Genomic DNA, 20,014 nt, shown 5'->3' with positions numbered 1-20,014 from the left:
ACTCCAGACACCTTTGCAGATGGACCTGGTTCATAAAGATATTGGGATTCTAGCAGGGGGAGCCCCCCCCCCGACTTTTAGTAAGCAATGCAAATGCACTATAGCTGAGCTATAGGCCCCCTGAGCACATAAATCCTGTCCTTGATAACAGTGATCCCTTTGCAAACCTTGCAAAATTAAGATGGGGAAGACACCTAAACTCAGTGGGTTGGATGAAATAGGTCCCAGGTTCAATCTGCAGCATTTCGAGGCAAGACTGGGCAAGTCCTCTGTCTGACACCCCAAAGAGCCACTAGCAGCCACTGCAGGCAATACAGAGCTAAATGAACCCGTAGCCTGTTTTTGTGCAATGCAGACAGAGGTGTAGTAGTCAAAGATTATGGGAGGGAGAGTTGAAGACCCATTACTATTTCCACAGCAGGGTCCCAGCAGGGTCTCTGGCCCCCAAACCCTGGAGCTGCCCTATCTGTTATGTATTGAAGTTCTCACCCTAGGCCACTAGGGGTGTGTGTATATAGTTCATTCTGCTGCAGTTTTCACTCAGGTCAGCATATGCAAAAGAGGGATTGTAAAGTGACGTTCAGGGATTGGTTAACTACAGAAAGTTGTTACTGTTGCTTTGTAGCTGAGTTCTATATAAGCAGGCTGCTGAGGCCTTCAGCTCACTTCTGTTCCAGCCTGAGAATAAACAAGAGCTGCTTGGAAATCACTGTGTCGTCTGCTGTGTCCACCCACAACTTAACACTATCACCTTGAAAGGGGAACTTCCTTGCCACTGAGAAGAAGTCTTATTACTCTTTGTGTTGACTGGAGTCAATCAGAGTGAAAGAAGTTGAGTCAGCCACTGAAGATTGACTCCTAGGGTCACTCTGGAGAAGATGCACGTGAAGAACATTGAGGAGTTCTGTATGCTGCAAAGTTAAGCATTTAGGAACACTGAAAATACAAGGTGCTTCAGTTTCAAGAGGATGGTGTGCAAGTTCCGTTGCACACAACGGTACTTCAAGGGAAAACACGACATAAGTCACTTCGAAAGGAGAGATTGGAGCACCCAAAATCATTTTCTCACGTATGTGAACAGAAAGCAGTAGATCGACCTGAAAGGGCAACACATGGAGATCTGCATTGATCATTGCAATGCATCCCTATGCGTGAAAAGTATAGAGGGTTCTCAAAGAAATGCTTAAATCTATAATGTGCAGGTTGATTTCAAAATCTCAGCTTCACTTTGAGCTAATGCTTGAATATATCCCATGGTTTTCACATATGGACTAGTTCTTGTTGTTGACAAAGGTGCTTTCACTGTGAAATCGCATCAAGATATTTTATGGGAAGAGATTCATAAATGGAAGCAACTAAATAAATAATCCAAAGATTTACCCGAGGGACAGTGCTTTGTGCAAACAGATTCCTGCTTAATGACTATTATTATTAGGCTGAGCAAAGAAGGGGAGGGAAGAGACAGAGCTCAGTCCCCATAGTCATGGTGGAGATGGCTTCTCCTGAGGTCTGCCCAGATGGCGACTGGACCTTCTCTCCCAACTTGCAGCTTGCTAAGAGACTATCCAAGAATCTATTGTGCGTCAGCAAAGATCTGTGTAAAAATCACGCACTGCTGCAAACTAAGCAGGGGAGGGGGCTTTCCGTAGATCCTGGCAAGCCAAAACAGCTGGAATGGTGTGGACAGAAGCACAGCTGGGGAAGAAGGTTGCTAAGGGAAACAACAGCCAGAGCTCAGCCAATCACATAGGCACGGCACCAGGCTTTGCAAACTGAGGAAATGCGTCTGTGGGTCTTTGCAAATCTGCAGGAGGCCAGAGTGGAACGAGAACAGACTTCAGCCGCAGCTACTGGCTTGTGGATTGGTTGAGGCACCCTGGAATTCTGTGGTTCAAGTTGCACAGCTCTGAAGTGCAGTAAAGCTCAAAGTATGCTGGCGTTCGTCAGCCATCCACAAACACTAGTCTAGTGGCGGCTGGTGGCTACTGGGGCCGGAAGGGTGGAAGGCAAGGAGGCCAACACTAGATGGCGCCAGAGTCAATCACAGGAAGAGGTAGCAAAGCCTACTTTGGACCGATTCTCCTACACCTTGCTGAGTTGTACAGGGGCACTCAGTTCAGACGAAGGAGGAGGAAGCAGACAGCCGGGGCCATGCCTTGGGCTGGTTGTAAGTAAAAGAAGAAGAAAGCAAGTGGAAACTGGCCGACGTTGGTGGGGCAGTGCCCCATTCACTCCAATGGACCAACTTTCACTGTCCCATCATCGGCCGCCAACGTTCTAGTTCTCTCCTTGAGATGAACTGAAATTTCCTCCGAAGGCATTCTTTCAAGGGAAGGCCTAAGATTTTCATTGTCCTCAAGCTCCCCTAGCTAAACAAGCCCACTTTGCAGAATGTTCTCTGAATATTCATCACCATTTTTTCATGGCAACCATCACCCCCCCCCCCACTCCCAATGCCTGGGAATGGTGGTGAAGGGTATTGATAGCTACTAACCATGAAGGCTATGCTCTTCCTCCACAGCTGGGTTTCCCATACCTGGCCACTATGATGGGGTTGCCATATTTCTGGGTTTTCCTGCACATGTCTTCTTTTGGGGGGGCCAGCGTGCCTGTCCAGGTGGATTTTTGCACTTTAAATGAAATGTCCAGGTTTTCAGGGTTTATTTTTACTCATTCATTCATTTTCAGTGGGGCACATGCACGCTCGGGAGGGCACTGTGCCCTGGAAGCGGAAGCACCACAGCGGGGTCTGGAGTGAGGTCTGCAGCCTGTGCTGGTGCCACCTCTGCCGCGGCCATCTCCAGAGAAGTGGGCGGCCTGCCGTGGCCTGCTCTAGGTCTCTTGATGTCTCCAGCGGCCACCAGGCCTTACTCAGCCTTCCGGGGGGTGGGGACATCACTGGCCTGGGAGCTGCTCAGCTTCCCATCGTCTGGACACTAGCATCTCATGAGCAGGAGGCTGAAGACAGCAATGGTAATACAGGGGAGGGAAGGAGGGAATGAGCAGGCAAGCGAATGTCCTCTTTTTTGCTCTTTGGACTATGGCAAGCCTACACCGTGAGAACAGGATGCTAGACTAGATGGGCCATTGGCCCGATCCAGCAGGCTCATTTATGTTCTTATTTTCTTATGTAAGAAATCATTCTTTTAGTGTGACAGCACCTACGCCTGACACATAATTTCAGGATGCTCATTTATTTTTTTAAAAAAACTTGTTGATTTTCTATGTTTTGATCATTTTATTATGTTGGACGTCTGTTTTCTACTGCTGTTTTTATGAACGTATTATGCCATTTTATGTAAACTGCTTAGAGATTTTTAAAAATAAAATAAAATAAAACAAAATGGTACGTAGTTAAATAAGTTGGTTGGTTGGCATCCTTCTGTATCGGGAGAAAATGGAGGAGTGCCTCTTTGGGGGGTGAAGTCAAACCATTGGAAGGTTAAGTAAGTAAGTAAATAACAACGGATAATGGGAAACGTATCTTTATGCCTGAGACCCAAGTGACTCATAGTCAGTCACACTATCCTCCGGACTAAGTGAGCAAATAATCTGATCTGGTACGAGGCAGCTTTCTGTGTTCATGTTATCTGCCTTGAACTCTTGGGGGCAGGTTGGCTTTAGAATCCAAACAGATAAATGAAAGAGAAAATGTGTGAAGACTGTAAGGCTGTAACAGAAGAAAGCTGGAGGTTGCTTCTCTTGACTGATGCGCTAAGGGTCCTCTATCTGCTCTTCACAATCTGACTACCTCCTCTTTGGAACGAGGATGAGGAAGATGAAGGAGGGGTGATTTATGTCGGGACTGTCCTTTTCTTGCAGGAACGTAAACCAAGGATTTAGTGTTCCTCCCCAAGTACATTTATGGTGGCACACTCTGGTGTTGCGTTGATATGATGGGAGGAAAGAGGTGATGCTTGAGGAATGTTAACCCACCTTTGCAGCAAATTATAGCATAATAATAGTAAAAATTTTGTTATTTGTATGCCACCCATCTGACTGCACATAAAATCTGGTTCTATAAACATTAAAATATAAACATCCATTGTTACAGTAGTACACAGCAAAGCAATCCCATTCAAACAGCACAGTGTTTACGGCAGGCGGAGAGATCAACGGAAAACCTGTGTAAACAGCTGTGTCTTCCAAAGCCGGCGGGATACCAATGCAGATGGGGACTCCTGTTTTTCAGCATTCTGTTACACTGATGTGACCAGTGGGAAATATGCTATGGGCGAAGGAGAAGCCTTTGGCCCAGGAGCCAAATGCAGCCCTACAATTCTGTCCCTCAAAAAAGACTCCTCCCCAGGCCACACTCCTTCCTAGGGCAAGCCTCCCACTTGCCCAGCTCCACCCCTTTCTCAAGGGCATTGGCCTCACTGGATGGGTCCTTGGACTGTGACCATGCCTCTATCTTGCCTGGATAGGGAGTGGAGAGATGCATGTGGGTTAGTGTGTATAGAAACCTCTGACACATGTGGCTGAACAATTGCTTACTGAAGCAAGTTCATGGCCCCACACACTTTTGCCTCTGGATCCATCCATGCCCGGCATGCAGCCCCCCAGAAGCTTTCCCATCAGGCAGTGCAGCCCTCAGGATGGAAAGGGGTTCCATTCTTGCTATTCGGACATGAAAAGTGATGCATTTGCATTGTTCTGCGCAGAAGAGCAAGCGGGTCACAGAACCATGGATCAGCTGTTGGAGAAATGGGCATCTGTTCAAAGTTCTTCAGATTAAACCAGAATTCATGGGTGAGAAAGTGCACATGTGTGAGAGGCACCCCAGGCAGAGCAAATCAGAGGGATCGTACAGGAACAGGACAAGGGAAGCAAGACTCATTCCCAGATGCAGTAATATCACATGTATATTGATGCAACACATCAAAATTGGAAGTCTTACTGCTAGAATCTGATGCACTCAATAAAGAACTGAGTAATTGCAATGGGACAGGCCATTAATTGCTTTCTGAGTTGCGTCTGACTGTGGCCCAAGCTATCTTTGAGGGCTGCCAGGTTTTTGCACAAATGCAGATCCCCGAACCAACAGGCGAGCTGTTTGCCAGCAATTTCTTCAGCTGGCTCCCAGTCATTTTTGCTGAATGCAAGTCAAAGCAAAATCATACGTAGGGAGTGGGGAGTGGAGAAGGCAGCAAACTGGAGTCGTGGTTTCTGTGTTCATATACGTCTCCAGTCCATGAAAGGCTTAGCAGCATTAGTATTCCACACATCATGTCAGGTGCTAAAGGGTCTGTGCATGTTTGTGTGTCTTCAACTGGGACCTGCAGTGACCAGCAGCCTTCAGCTCCTTCCTTCTTGCACAATCAGCCAGCCAGGCCATAAGGTAAGATGGTCTCATAGGCTGCAGTATCAGCCTGTGTGCTCTCAGCTAACCCTGAAGGAAGCTGATTGTAACTACATGCTAAAGAGGAGAGGGTTTGTGCACCTTTAATAACTGTGTGGCACGCTGCACCTGCTGAAATCTTCTCTTCTACCCAACAATTAATGGTGTAGGAGTCCTGAGGAGTTCAGCTGAGCTTGCAGCCTGATGGAGAGGCAGCAAACCTGATCAAATCCCTCCTTCAGAGCTGGGTTGACAGTCTGAGCAACGTGTCCCCTTTAGTTTCCTTGCCAGCCTCATAAGAACATAAAACGAGCCTGCTGGATCAGGCCAGTGGCCCATCTCATCCAGCATCCTGTTCTCACAATGGCCAACCAGATTCCTCATAGGAAGTCCACAAACAGGACCTGATCACACGAACACTCTCCCCTCCTGTGGTTTCTGGCAACTGGGATTCAAAAGCATTTGCTGCCTCAAACCATGGAGGCAGAGCATGGCTATTGTGGCTAGAAGCCTCAATAGCCTTCTGTTCCATGAATGTGTCTGATCCTCTAAGTTGGTGGCCACCCCTGCCTCCTGTGGGAATGAGTTCCACAGTTTAACCGTGCGTCCATGCGCCCTGTGACAGAGCACAAAATAAAGGAAGGATTCTTGGGGATCAGGATCCCGGGGATCCATTTCACAGGATGAGTTAAGCGGGAGAACACTGAACCTGTTTCATGAATAAAAAAGAGGGGGCTGCAATTTTCCAGGGGTGAAGGCACCATTTAAATATAGTTTCACACACAATGGAGTCTTGATGTGACAGCTAATAATTGCATGTGAAGAACAGAGTCTTAATGGAAATTGATTCAGTGGAGCGTAGGTGTGACAGAACCTAGAATCTCAAGGGAGCAGGGAGAGGCCTCCTCAGACTGGGGCTGCCATAGGCAAAGGAGATTTGACTCATAGCTGTCAGCTTTTCCCTTTTCTTGTGAGGAATCCTATTTGGAATAAAGGAATTTCCCTTAAAAGGGGGGGAAAGTTGACAGCTGTGATTTGACTCAAAGAATGGAGCCGTGCTTTCCAACATCTTCATGAACAATCCAAAATTAGGAGTAAGTAGTGAGATGGCCGAGTTTGCCAATGGCACTAAATTGTACAGGGTCGGCAAAGCGGAAAAGGAGATCGTGAAGAGATCCAAAAAAGACCTCTCCAAACTGAGTGAAAGGGCAGTAAAATGGCAAATGGAATTTAACGTGAACAAGTGTAAAGGGATGCATGTTAACGGTGGCGGAGAAATGGGGACGCGGTGGGGGCGCTCCGCCCCGTGTGTCACCACTGAGGGGGTGACAAAATGCCAGGCAGCACTCACCACGGGGCCTGCAGCGCACCCGAGCCATGCTTGGCAGGGGGTTGGACTGGATGGCCCTTGTGGTCTCTTCCAACTCTATGATTCTATGATCTCTCCTGGGAGTGATGCGGTGGCTTGGGAGCCTGCAGGCTCCGCACTGCCCCAAATGCCTGCTGCTTCCCCCTCAGCTGTAGGGAGGCTGAGTGGGAGGAGGCAGGCCCCGGGTGGCCCAACCCTGCAGGTGGTTGGCTCCACCCCCACAGGCAGCTGGCCCCGCCCCTGGGCACAGGGCACACGCACAGCCCCAATCGGCTTGCTCGGCTGCTGCACGTTAAGGCAAAATAATCTCCATTTCACACATATGCTTCAGAGGTCTGAATTGGCAGTAACTGACCAAGGATCGTGGTAGACTTTGGGGTCATATTAGATAGCTCAATGAAGGTGTCAACCCAGTGTGCAGCAGCTGTGAAAAAGGCAACTTCCATGCTAGGGAGCAATGGGAAAGAAATCAAAAATAAAGCTACAGATATCAGAATGGTTATTATACAAATCTATGGTATGACCACATTTGGAATATTGTGTATAGTTGTGATTGACTCACCACGAAAAGGATATTGCAGAGTTGGAAAAGGTTCAGAAAAGGACAACCAAAATGTGAGAAAAGGTTGCTGCATTTGGGATGTTTACAGAAAAGGCAAGTAAGACGTTGCATGATAGAAGTTAATTTTAAACTCCTTTTTGGCCGCTCCTTGGTTGTGTGGCTCTGGTTCTCATGATGAGCTCCTGCACTTCCAGATTCCCACCCCAATTTGGCAGTGGCACGTGGCTCTTGAAGAGCCTTCCCAGAGAGGCTCTCCTCTGTGTCAGGTGAACAACTTTTTATTCACCCACACTTTAAAACTGTATTTTAAATCCATGCTGTAAACTGTTCTGTTGTAAGAATTGATGTTTAGTTCTCTTCTCTTCTTTCCCGTTCGCTTTCTAAGATTATTATAGATTGTATTTTTAATATCGTTTCGTTTGTGGAATATTTAGTGATGGACTACTAGGCAAAGGCCATCATCAACTCCAGACAACTCTCCAACAGGTACAGTTCGCGGGATGCTTCAGGTGTCCACTTTTGTGGAGCCCCACCATGTGATCAGCAAGTAACCCTTCATGGAGTTCCAAATCTACTGGTTCCAGCCAAGCTCCAGTAAGCCCCATGACGGACAGCTATGCAACAGGTGAAACCATTCCTGGCATAGAGATGGGCCCATGCTGCACATGGCACCTTCTTCCCTGCTCATTGTGCAACTGTTAAGTGCAGAGGAGCCCTGCCTAGATGACTGGCTGAGTTTTTCTTTCTGAAGCCCACTCGATCCCAGAAGCTGTTCAATAAAGGCACATTGGGAACAACTTTTTTTGTTTCATTTGACACCCAAATGGGCCACCTGATGTCATTGTGACAGGTGGGTGGCCTCGGGTCAAGCTGGATGTCCTAGATTGGTTAGATGCAGAGCAGTAGCCCAGCTGGGGAACCACCAAGGGAAGAAAGCTTAGACTCCAAGGAGAGGAGGTGGGACAATGATGAGTAGTCAGAGGGAGAAAACTAGGAAGAGGAGGTGTTGGAAGCTGAAGAGGTAACAGGGCTTAGTGAGCTGGGAGAGTCTGTGGCAGAGAGAAGTCCAGAATCAGAAGCTGGGGCAGAAACAAGAGAGGAGAGAGGGCCAGAGGCAGAGAGGAGTCAAGGCTGGTGAAGAGTCATGGGGGTCTCCACCATCTGCTATGATAAGCTCTTCTCCCCAGTTTCTCCCAGAACCTGAAGAGGACTGAAATGGGTGGAGCAGCAGCAAGCTGCGCACAGTGCAGTCTCCAATTGCTTGGGAAAAGCCCTGAAGAGGATGGGACTTAGATGGCTGTGAGCAGGTGGGGATTTTCAGTCTTGGCAACTGATTCATGGGGAAAGACCTACCCGAGATGAGCTGCTGTGCTCATTAGGCCTGACACTCAGCCAAGTCTGTGAAGGCCATGTTTTCGCTAATACTGTAAAGGGTTAACTCCAACTTTGCACAGTGTGATTTACTGATGACTCACTCTGTGACGTGTGCGTGCGTGTGTGTGTGCGCACGCGCTGAAATATGAATCTTGCCCTCTGACCAGATCCAGTCCTCGTCTTACCCTGCAATATCAAAACCAAAATAAAATGATCCTTCAAAATTTGCATGTCTCTGGATTTGGGGATGCAGTTTCCCAACCAACCAGTGTGTACAAATATGCACACCCCGTGGGAAATGTTCATCACACAAAGAAGCATTTTATTAGGCAAATAGCTTGCAAAAACATGCAAATTTGCACGAAAATTGTGATAAATTTTCATGATTTTGTTTTTTTAAAAGATCGCAAATTGCTGCAGAAATGTGATTTTGAGATTGGAAAACTGAAACTGACAGAGGGGAAAGCCAAAACTGTTATATTTGTCCACCCCCTAGTGTCTCCCTACTTTAGTGAGTGGACTGGCTGGCATACAGGTGTGGCTGCAACATCAGCCTGTGATTGGTGGGAACCAGTGGTGTTTCCATTCATGCTGGGGGCGTGAATTTTTGTGGTGGCATCATTTTTACCTTCTCAGCCTTATTGCTGGGCAAGTCTAGGATATCATTGAAGTTGGTGCCCATATATATATATTATGGGCACCAACTTCAATGTTTCCTTCTAGACTTCGGCCATATTCACACCATACTGTATATTTAAAGCACTATAATACCACTTTTGACAGTCATGGCTTCCCCCAAGGAATTCTGGGAGCTCTGATTTGTTATGGATGCACAGAGACCCCTATTCTCCTCACAGAGCTACAGTTTTCAGAGTGGTTTAACAATCAATCCCTCTTCACAGAGAACTCTAGGAATTGTAGCACTGGGAGGGGAGAAAGGGGGTCTCCAAACAACTCTCAGCTTCCTCAGCAAACTGCACTTCCCAGTTTTTTGAGGGGAAGCCATGACTGCTAAATGTGGTATCATAATGCTTTAAATTTGTGGTGTGGATGTGGTCTTTGTACCTTCCATCTCCCAATCTCTACAATGGAGCACTGATGGGGTAAGGGGAAGAGATAAAACCCAATTAGGCAGGGAAGAGAAGACCCATTACTCTCCACTGCAACCATCAAATCATCACCAAGTCTAAACAGAGCAGAAGGCCTCTGTGCCCCCATCTCCTGTGCTCTTTCACCAGTATGAGCATAAGTGGCCCTCCAGCATGTCGGGAATCATAGAATTGTTGAGTTGGAAGGGATCCTGAGGATCATCTAGCACCCTGCGATGCAGGAATATGCAGCTGGCCCTTATGAGGACTACAGGATCTCTGTCCAAAACTCAGCTGTGAACCAGGATGTCCTCAGTTCAGATCTGCCCTCTCTGCCACAAACTCAAGAGGTACCCTTAGGTAACTGCCTATTCGCTTGGCCTCAGTCTTCCCATCTGCAGTATGGGGATAACTATCCTGACCTACCTCAAATTACACAAGGCTGTTAGAGTGATTAGTGGAAGCGTACTGGACTCTCAACCACACCAGATGAATGTTAAGCTTACTTGTTGCTAGAATACAATATTTCCAGTGAATTTCCTCAAGTTATTGGAAGTGGTGAAATAGTAAATTCCAAGGTCCTTCGGAATAAGTGAGGACATGAGATTTCTACTGAATACCCCTGGGGAATTCTTAAAAGTGCAGGGAGTGAAACGGAGCTCCAAGGTTTAGCAATGGCACATTCAAATCACTCTGCTAGCCCAGGAGGGACTGTACCAAGTCTGAGTAGCACACACTAGAGTTGAGATCATGTATTTAAGCTGTCATGGTGTTGATTTCTCCACAACAATGGAATGGGTGGGTAGACACAGTAGCTCCAACAGAGTCTAATAGTAGCCTTGTGATTTCAAAAAATGGGGGGGGGGAATGCAGCCAATCCTGTTTGAGAGTGAGACTTAATCTGAATCAAGTGGCAGCTAGCTCCAGAACCTATTTATCATGCAGTGCCTGAGCCCCCCTGGGTGAAACGCAAAGGTGAAACCCAAGCCATGCTTCAAAACATGTGCCCAAAATGCTCTTCCCTCACTACAGTACTAACTGGTCCAAAACATCGTGCGTTTGTGGGGGAAAGACTTTGTGGGGCAAAGCATTTGACTCTCAGCCCTAGCCCCCCGCTGCGAGATGAAACCATTTTGAAAGCACTGCAAAAATCATAGCTCACCAATGGTTTAAGATTATTTTAACAAATAACAATGCGCTGATACAGTGCAGTCAAAGTACATGGAACTTTCCAGAGCTACGTAAGACCAGGTCCCTGCCCTGCACAGCTTACAATTTGCATGCAACAAGAGGGGAAGAGAGGGCAGAAGCAATGGTGGGGAAGAAGAAAAGAGGGGAGGAAGGAGAGAGGGGAGGATTACCGTTAATGATCTTTCATATGATCTAGCAGCTTAGCAGCCATGGAGAGGGTAATTAATGAAACAGATGAAAGCCCCTGCAGGCTATATGGATCATGTTAGAGAGGTCTGATCTAGATATGATATTCAGGCAGCTTGAGGGAGCCTGTGATTTTGTCGTGCAACTCTTTTTTCCTATATCCTCCAGAGAGACATCAACCATCAAAACAAGTCTGAATGTAGAGGTTGGATGGATCCAGCATTAGCACCGTCAATGGCACCTTGGCAGGGTTGCTATTTCGAAACTGGAGCTCTGGTGCTGTTACACACACACACACACACACACACACACACACACACAAATAAAACACACAACCATTTCAGCCAGCAAAGGGGGTTATGTGCTGCCCCAGCCTTTTGCCACCCAATCCCACCCAACTCTGCCTCCCCTTTGCCAACAACATCCCTTAACAGACTGGTGGGAAATGATGCTTTGGAAAGCAGGATCCCCTCTCTCTCTCTCTCTCTTCCTCTAAGTGGGAGCTGCTGGAGCCTGTAGAAATGTTCAGACAAGGAAGGTGAAGTGCCCAGCTACACATACACAACTAACTAGACATGGAATACGGCGCTATGGGAAGAAAAGTGCAGACAACAGACAGGCACGCAGAAGGAACGCAGACCCTGGCACCGCAGCAGAGGCCAATCTGTAAAAAAAAAACAACTCGCCCCCTCCCCCCCCCAAAAAAATAAAAAAATAAAAAGGAGAGATCAAGAGGAGAAAGTCGCTGCTTTGCTTTCCCGTCTTTCCTACCTTGTCTGGAAGGACAGATGAGCCGGGAAACTGGGAGGTGTCGAGGGGAGAGATGCCGGATCAACTTTGCAGGTTCCTGAGCGCTCGCACGCTCCGCTTGCTCGGCTCAGTGGTCCAGAACGGGCTGGACCGGTCTAGGCGATGGCAAGCCAACAGGAAACCTTTTCCTGCTTCTGTGCTCTGTGTGTGTGTGAAAGACAGTGTGTGAGAGAAAGCCACAGAGAGAGAGAGAGGAGACATGAGATAAGGAATCAGGGAGGGAGGGAGGGGAATGAGGGATGCTCAGCAACCTGTGGGATTCAACAGGCGCTCAGCATCCTGGAAGGGCACAAGGAGCAACAGCTCCGCGACAGCCCAAGCCTTGGACCGGTCTCTCTCTCTCCATCCCAGCTGGGTGGAGGGAGGCAAGGCAGAGCTGCCTCAAACGCAAGAACTGCAGCTGCCCTGCCGGTCCGGCTGGGCTGGAGCAGTTTGCCATCTGGTAGGGGGTATTTTCGGGGTGTCAGCACGCAGGAGAGCACCCTGGACCAGGATTGCACGCCAGAACAGGGTTTCCAGAGCGGTGGCCATCTATCCTGCGACAATACCACTTGCATCCTTATTATTAGTGATTCATTATTATTTGCTATTATTGGGATCATTTCCCCCAGTTTGATCTAGGATTGTCTGCGTTACTCAGCAGTTGCAAGGAACAAGCAGAAGTGATTCCAGTAGACTTTCCCGAGAATTGTGTGTGTTTGGGGGGTTTACTTCTTCACCTCTCCTATTACCAGTACTAGAACTTTTGGGGGGGGGTGACTAATGGAGCTGAACACTGGAAATTCGGGATCTCACAGAGTTAAGCTGTGCAATTTGCTCCAATAAACTGCAGTGATAGCCACCACCTTGGATGGATTTAAAAGGGGGTTTAGGGGACGCGGGTGGCGTTGTGGGTTAAACCACAAAGCCTAGGGCTTGCTGATCAGAACATCAGTGGTTCGAATCCCCACGATGGGGTGAGCTCCCTTGCTCGGTCCCTGCTCCTGCCAACCTAGCAGTTCGAAAGCACGTCAAAGTGCAAGTAGATAAATAAGTACCGCTCTGGCGGGAAGGTAAATGGCGTTTCCGTGCGCTGCTCTGGTTCGCCAGAAGCGGCTTAGTCATGTTGGCCACATGACCTGGAAGCTGTACGCCGGCTCCCTCGGCCAATAAAGCGAGATGAGCGCTGCAACCCCAGAGTCATCTGTGACTGGACCTAATGGTCAGGGGTCCCTTTACCTTTACCTTTGGTAACTTTACATAGGATAGCCACAGAGCCTAGATTCACCTTCCACTTTTCATAGGGGCCAACTCCCTTCAGCCCCCACCCCACCCCAATAAAATATTTGAGAGGGCTGGGGCCCCCAAAGTTGATGAACATTGCCATTCAAGTGGTGTGTGTGCACTGCGTCATGCCATCAATTATGTGGGGCGGGGCTTACCTGCCCCCACCCCCATATTTTATTCAATATGGGGGCACCCCTGCTACTGCTGGAGGCAATCTGCCTCTGAATATTGGTCGCTGGAAGTCACAAGTGGGTAGAGTTGCTGTTGCACTCAGGTCCTGTTTGCGAGTTTCCTATTTGTCAGGTCACTGCAAGAACAGGATGCTGGGCTAGAGAGGTCTTAAGTGGACAGACTCTCTGAGTGGTGCAGCCTGATTCTGGATTTATGAGGTCCTTCATATGATGTGGCATACGTGGTTCTCCCTCTCCCCATTTTATTCTCACAACCACCTTGTGAGTTGGGTTAGGGTGAGAAACAGGGGTCGCCAGAAACTTTTGAGGCTGTGTGCAGATTTGAACGTGGGTCTCACATCCCAGTCCAATGCTCTACATCTCACTTTGGCTGCAATCCTAACTTCACATACTTGAGAGTAAGCCCCATTGAATTCAATAGGACTGACCTCTGAGTAGATGTGGCTAGGCTTGCACTGTTAGATGGGAATGATCCTTGGCACATCTACACAGAAGTAATTTCTGCTGAGTAAAATGGGACTTGGCCCTCAGGTAAATGTGTGTAGGATTTCAGCCTTGCTTCAAAATGTGAAAAGCTATCCCTGTTGCATTGCAGTGGGGGGTAGGGGATGGTAATGGTCTGCTCCCCCCAAGACCTACCCAGACATCAGCACTTGCTTGTGTGATCCACTTTTTAAAAGGACTCAAGTGTAAAATGTTCTAGAGTGCTACAGATGGGAGTGCTTAGCTCACACAGAGAAGAGGACAAACAGGTCAATGAGCAGCACCAGATCCAGGGATTTTGTGTCAGGGTGGGGTGGGAAGATCTGGGGAAGGTACTTTCAGGGGTCTTCTTCATCTGGTTGAGATTCAAAGCATGCAGCCTGAGAATGGGATTTCTTTTGCTTATAATGCCACAACATATGCACAAGTTTTGCAGGCTCGGTACACCCTGTACCTTCAAAGCACCTTCAGAGCACATTCTTTGCCTCAAACAATTCTGGGCACTGTAGTTCACCCCTCACAGAGTTACAATTCCCAGAAACCTTTAACAAACTACAGTGCCCATAATTCTTGGGGAGGGTGTGTGCTTCAAATGTGCTTTCAAGGTATATTGCATATGCAGCCCTTCTCTCTGGAACGGGCCCTGTATGTAAGTGTTGCTGCAGGTGAAAAGTTTAGCCTTGCTGGTTTTCTCAGTCTTTAAAAAAAAAAAAAGACTGAAACATCTACCCCAAGTAGTAATTATTTTGCTGGTGGCCCTCAGGTTGGTAATCACATAGGACTAGAAGGCTGCAAGTAAACTTATCATAGGCACCTGGTATCAAAAAGATTTTATTAATATCCATCTCAGAAAAATTAATTCATCACATAGAGGTACAAAGGGGCAGGGCAGACTGGGAACCTGGTGAGGTTTCATTATTCCTACAAAGGGGTCCTTCATGGGTTGCTGGCAATGTTAGTCCTACTCAGAGTAGACCTGCTGAAGTTAATGAACATGACCAACTTAGTTCCATAAATTTTAACAGGTCTACTCTGAGTATAGCAGTTAGATAGAAACCCATGTCTCCAAGTAGACTGAGTTAATATGAAAAAAAAATTGGCGATCTCTTTGTTCTCAGTTCTTCCTTAGATAAGTTTCCCTCTTCAGCGTTACTTGTCAGAACAATTCCCAATTTGGCCAATTCTGGTACCTATCTTATGCCATCCTGTAACAAAGCGAAATATATTTTTAAACTGTGTATTGTTCATTTGTTGATTATTTTGATATTGCGTATGGTGCATCAATGTCCACTTTTGGTTGTAAAATAATGGTGATAACAATAGTTGTTTGGTTGAACAGACTTTACAGTTATTAACAGTGAGAAGGCTGAAATCTGAAGGACGTGTGTGTTTCACACAGCTACAACTCCCTGCACCTGTAACAAACTATAGTTCCCAGGATTCTTTGGAGGAAATTATGTGCTTTAAACGAACACTGGGTGTACTTTTGATGCATGATGTGGATCTTCCCAACAACATTGTGAACATTTTAAATCTCAATTCTCACCATCCCTGACATTTGGCCATGTGGGCTGGGTCTGATTGACAGTTCAATAGCATCTGGAGGGCATCCTGTTGGCTTTACCTGGACAGAGCCTGTTGGCGGCAAGGGAAAATAAATAAACAAAGGAGAATTCCCTGGATACCAAGATCCAGGGCAAGTACTCTTTGGTGAGAGAAGTTCTCAAGAGAACTCCATCAAAGATTTAAAATCACAAAATATGCAGCAAAATAGAGCATGAAAATATAGGCTGTTAGACCTTTAAAATATGCCCTTGTGAATTCTTTCCAAAGTTTGCCTCTTCACCTACCAGAGACAAGTGCATGGGGACACCTGCTTGTCAATCATCCTATGTTCCCCTCTCCATTTGAGCTGGCCTGCTCAGCAATGGGGAAATGTTCCTTTGCCCATGTAGTTTGATTTTAAAGCATGCTGGGCAAAGGTCTTGCAGCTGCCTCCTGTCAGCTAACCGGCATTGATAACTGCACAGCCTGCTTCCTTGGGCTACTTAGTTTGATTTCAAAGTGTGTGGGCAAGGGAAACATTTTCCTGGAGTCAGAAGGGCTTGCAGGTGGATTGACTTGCCCAAGAACCAACAGGAGTGCACTCTAAGGCCCTAGGATCCATTGCAGTGTAGGGCTAGGCAGAAAACCTCCCTATGTCCCTCTTTCTGTTTATTTATTTTTATATATAAATAAAAATAAGTAACCAGCTGTTTCTGCCCAATTGTGTACAAAACAGAAGGTGGGAGGGTCAGATTTTAAGGGGGATGGACATAGGGAGGATGGGTTCAGGCAGTCCTTGTGGTACCCTGGACCTAAGTTGTTCAGGGCTTTGTAAATTAACACAAGGACCTTGAACCTGGCTCCGTAGTAGATGGGCCGTTAGGGCTGATGCTTTAACTAAGGTGTTGCATGTTCTCAGCCAGATGCCCCCATCAACAACCTGGCCACTGCATTCTGCACCAGCTGGAGCAAGGAGCAAGGACCAGGACCAAGGACAGCTCCGTGGAGAACGCATTGCAGTAATCCAGCTTCAAGGTTTAAATATATGGCATGGGTGTGCTCTTTAGGTCATACTTAGCTGGGACAAAGGAGTGTGGCAATTCAGTCCCTTTGCTGCGCTGCCTGTCATCTAATGATTTAAGCTGGAATATTCTATTTAGTCTGCTTGTTTACTTTCAATATTTACAGGCCAATTTTCGCTGCAGACGGTTGCAAAGCGGCTTACACAATCCATCGATCAAAATCTCACAGTGTTTGAAACAAATGGAAGCAACGGGGGAAAGCGTCAGACCAATAAACAGGGCTGGCAAGAATTGCTTAAAAGGCCCCCTGAAATAAAAATTTAAAAAGCCACTTCACATGGGAGCAGTGGGACTTGCTCCTGAGTAAACAAATATAGACTGGCACTGCTGAAACAGACACAGAAAGCTGTCATGTCTCCTTTGGCTCCTAGCCACTGCTTTTCCCCAGCAAAGGGTTGGCAAAGGCTGAGTTACAAAAGGGTCATTCCCACCACCAGCTGAAGGACGCAGAGAAGAAAACAGAGACATCATAATAAGTAGGACGGAGACATCCCTGGCGTTCAGCCCAGTGTTCACTCAGTCAATTAGATCATGCGTCTACATTAAACTTGTCAGATATGATACATTTCCCCAGCTCTTGTGGATTCCAAAGGAGTAGAAGGCATAGGGAAAGGGTCTGCATCAAAACAAAGGGTGGGTTTGTTTGATATTGTTTTGCAGTCCTGGAAGGTTGAGATGGGTTATTTTAACAGTGTGGATCAACAGGCACGCACAAGGGCTACCTTTAGACACAGTGAGGAAGGATGCTGAGAGTGGCATCAAGGTGGCCTGCCTTGCTGGGAGGGGGCAGCCTCTGCTATTACAGAAGTCTCACCTACAGGCAGTAGCTGGCTTATACCTCCAGTATGAGATGTTTTGGGGGCAGAGAGATGTCAGAGACAGACCCTAAGCCAGCCCAGCTACCAGCAAGTAATGGCGTTGAGCCAGTTGGTGCAGCAAAGGGACTGAATTGACACACTCCTCTGTCCCAACTGAGTATGACCTAAAGAGCACACCCATGCCATACATTTAAACCTTGAAGCTGGATTACTGCAATGCGTACTCCACGGAGCTGTCCTTGGTCCTGGTCCTTGCTCCAGCTGGTGCAGAATGCAGTGGCCAGATTGTTGATGGGGGCATCTGGCTGGGAACATGCAACACCTTAGTTAAGCATCAGCCCTGCCGGCCCATCTACTACGGAGCCAGGTTCAAAGTCCTTGTGCTAATTTACAAAGCCCTGAACAACTTAGGTCGAGGGTACCACAAGGACTGCCTGAATCCTTATGTCCCACCTCAAACACTGAGATCATCGGCAGGAACATTGTTGGTCATCCCCTGAGTTGGCGAGGCTCACTTGATAACAAGAAATAAGAGTGTCTAATGTTGTCAGCCGAGTCCTGTGGAATACTCTGCCAGTAGAGATTCAGCAGGAGCCTTCTGTTTTAATTTTTGAGTGCCTGATGACAAGAATGCAGGCAGTTGAGAATATATCTTTCTGCAATGGTTAATAGATGCCTGTTTCTAACTTTTTCCTAACTTTTTTAAAGGGTGCTGAGAATTGTAGTTCTGTGAGGGGTAAATTATAGTCCCCAGAATTCTTTGGGGGACGCCACCCCCAATGTAGGGTGTGGGTGTGCCATTTTATTTCATAATGCTGTTTTGTCATTTACTGCTAGTTTCATGTGCTACAGAAAGATATATTTTTTAAAATCTATTAAGCACTTATAAATGCTTTTAAATAAAATAAAAATACAACACTTTATTTATTTATATATTTATTTACTGGATTCATTGGCATGCGTACAGCAAACGATGAGGTCAGCTTACTGGCTCTGCATGTGTATGCGAAGTTAATACTCAAATTGCATCATCTCCCTCCTCTCTTCTCTGTCAACGTTACAGACCCAAGTTTAGGTAATGTTTCAAAAGATTGAATTTGCTTCACTTTTGGGGAGCTGGGGAGGCATGTCTCCAGTCTCTCCTTGCTCAGTCTCTTGTGTGCGGCTCTTCAATTAAGTCTTTCCAATGCTGCCATTTCCAATTGACAGTCTCCTTGTGGCTTTTGCGCCTCTCAGCACCCTCTTGGGCCCGGCGACACGGTTGCCATGGCGAAAGCTGCAATGTCACCTTGGAAAAAAACAAGGCAGCGAGACCCCTAAGTTCATTTCAGCGCAAAGCGAGCAGCGTTGAAGAAGCAAAAGTTAATTAGGCCATGCATGCTGGTAGGGGAGTGGGGAAGAGAAGCAAGGCAGGCAAAAATGCAAAGCAATCCCTCATATGCTGTTCGTACCATGCAGCAAATATTCTGGCGATGATGGAACCAAGAATAAGCATCTTTCCAGACAGGCAAAAAAAAACAAAAACCTACCAAAACAAAACCCAGAGCAAGTGACAAGGCTATAGGGAGAGAATGGGGCTTCTGAGCCCTTTAACCCTGGGCTTTAAGATCATCACATCAGGCAGAAATTTTAAGAGGTCCCCCCGCCCCCCCTTTTTATGTTAAACACAAAAAACATTCCCAACACAAGATGGGTTTGAAGTCTTTCGCATATTATTAAAAGATCTAATAAGCAGGTGAAGAATTCCAGAAGATTGGCTATGGTAATGAAAAAACATCATAACGTCCAAATTTCACTAGCTGTTGCTGGTACATAAGGCTAAGCATCTGAGTTGGAGATATAGAAACCAAGTTCCACCATACCACACTGAATGATTGTGGCTTCTCTTTGCCCTTGCAATTAAAGATACTGTTTAAAAAATATCCAAGTTGGCGGCCATCGCTATACCCAGTGCTACCAAATTCCATAATGACTGTGCTGTGTGATGGCATTCTTCCTCTTGTTTCTCCTGTTGCATGCCACCCCAATCTCTGAGTGGATCAAGATTCCAGGGGCTCCGGGCAGCTTACCTAGAGTCTGTGTTTCCTCTTGGACTGTGGTGTTCTTATGATACATGGTTTATTTATACAAACATACAACCTGAGCCTAAAATGGAGGGGTTCACAGCATTAACACTCTAACAGTGTCTTGCTTCCTCCATATGCACAGCCTAGGATCCAAGCAGAGATCCTACATCAAGCTCTCCCTCTTTCTCTCTAGTTTACATCACAGCAACCAACTTTATTTTTTTTTATCTCTCTACTCTAAGCTCCAGCTTTATCAGTAGAGGGAGGCAGCGGCCTCACCCATTTGCTATCTCTGACAGAGTCCCTTGATCTTTTATTCTTCTTAATGGCCCATCACCCCAGACGACTGCCTCATGAGGAAGTTAGCCTAGCTTAATTAGCCTTTAACACTTGGCTTAATTAAAGGATTGGAGGTGTCCACCCGGGTCTGGCTATTTCCTGGTTTTAATACCCCAAGCCTTAATTAAATTCCAACACCTACTAGACCCAGGAATTTAGGGTATATAGCAACCACAAACTCATAACAATACATTATGGATGATCCCCCCCCAAAAAAAATGTAGTGATGGATCAAATGTTGTTTAGTCATAGCATCACATTATCTAAGGCTCTCCATCATTGTAATACAGTCTGATGAGCTGC

At 46.8% G+C, this 20,014-nt stretch overlaps 1 protein-coding gene across 1 annotated transcript in view; it reads right to left on the bottom strand.

The window, feature by feature from the left end:
- Positions 1-12,044, bottom strand: part of VWA5B1 (von Willebrand factor A domain containing 5B1) — a 56,178-nt gene extending 44,134 nt beyond the window's left edge. The window contains exon 1 of the mRNA XM_033156511.1: positions 11,883-12,044. The gene's annotated coding sequence lies outside the window, so the exon portion shown is untranslated. The remainder of the gene's footprint in view (positions 1-11,882) is intronic.
- Between the last annotated feature and the right edge of the window lie 7,970 nt (positions 12,045-20,014).

The sequence above is a fragment of the Lacerta agilis genome, chromosome 8 (genome assembly GCF_009819535.1).
Source record: "Lacerta agilis isolate rLacAgi1 chromosome 8, rLacAgi1.pri, whole genome shotgun sequence".
Lineage (NCBI taxonomy): Eukaryota > Metazoa > Chordata > Lepidosauria > Squamata > Lacertidae > Lacerta > Lacerta agilis.
Note: the sequence above shows the minus strand (reverse complement) of the source record. Positions and strands in the feature narration are given on the sequence as shown.